Below are 1,559 nucleotides of genomic sequence, written 5' to 3' on the forward strand. Positions count from 1 at the left end.
GGTAGTGCAGTCAGTAAAGTGTTTGCCTACAGCATGAGGACCCAAGTTCTAGCTCCACTGCTAATGTAGTAAGCTGACTGTAGTGGTGCACACTTGCAAATCCACAGCTGGGAAGGAAGAGACAGGATAGGGGCTTGCACAATAACCAGCATGGCCCGGTCAGCAAGCAATGGGATACAAGCTCAGAACTTGATTCTAAGCCAGTGGCTCTCAACCTTCCTAGTGTTTTGCTACTGCTAAGAATTGTGATGTAGATAACTGATGTGTGACCCCTGTGAAAGGGTTGTTTGACTCCCAAAGGGGTCGGGACCCACCAGCCCCAGGACCTCAGCTTTTGTCCCTTGCTCAGAGAGAGCAGAGGGACCACCCTTCATGTCTCTTCTCCCGGGAGAAGCGGCTTATTAGTCTTTGCCCCTTTCCTCCCTGCTCAGGCCAGCAGGACAGAGTAGAGGACGAATGCCCTTGATGGCAAGCAAGCCTGTGGTCGTGATTGCTTTCCAGGATCGAAAATGTGTAAACAGATTTGAGCCAACTTCTACAAGTTGTTCCCTGATTTCTGTGTGTATATATGATACACCTCCAAAATAAATGAATGTAATTAAGAAAACCAGACTCCTGGCTTGTGACCCAAAAAGCCAAGTCCAAGTCCAGAGGCAGGCAGACCTCTGAGTTTGAGGCCAGTCTGTTCTACAAATAGAGTTCCAGGCCAGCTGGAGCTGCAGGCAAGGCTGAGACCCATCTAAGCAAAACTAGACTCACTGGCCTCTGTGCTCCAGAAGTCTAAACCCTTGTGGGAGATGTAGAAGGCCAAATGATGTTTGAAGAAAGCTGGTCAGAGATTCCCTGGGCCAGGGACCATGAGGAGAGAAGGTGTGAGGGGTGGAGCTGGGGTAAGACTGCCGAGGGGAGTGAGGCAATAGTCTTAGGAGGTAGCAGAGCCCCAGGTGCCTCCAGCCAGGTATTCTGTTGCACTGGGTGGGCAGAGGCAGGTGGATATTCAAGTTCAAAGCCAGCCTAGTCTACAGACTGAGTTCCAGGACAGAGAAATACTGTCTTCAAATACCAGGGAAGGGTGTGGGGTGGTTGTTGGGGCTCATCAGTTGTTACTACACCCAAGTAAACCCAGAAGCAGTGTGCTAGGCCACAGAACTTTAGCTCATTAGCATTGTGACTTGGGCAAGTAACCTAAATTTCCTTAGTGTTTTAAAATTTATTTTACGGGGCTGGTGAGATGGCTCAGTGGGTAAGAGCACCCGACTGCTCTTCCGAAGGTCCAGAGTTCAAATCCCAGCAACTACATGGTGGCTCACAACCATCCGCAACGAGACCTGGCGCCCTCTTCTGGAGTGTCTGAAGACAGCTACAGTGTACTTACATATAATAAATAAATCTATACTCAAAAAAAAAATTATTTTACATTTGGTCTGGTGTGTATGTGTATGTCTGTGTAGGGGGGGTGGGGTGGGCAGGAGTTAATGCACATATGAGTGTAGGTGCCTGAGAAGGCCAGAAATGCATAATCCTAGAGTTAGCGTATTAGGCAACTATGAGCTGCCATG

Source organism: Mus caroli, chromosome 2 (assembly GCF_900094665.2).
Source record: "Mus caroli chromosome 2, CAROLI_EIJ_v1.1, whole genome shotgun sequence".
NCBI lineage: Eukaryota > Metazoa > Chordata > Mammalia > Rodentia > Muridae > Mus > Mus caroli.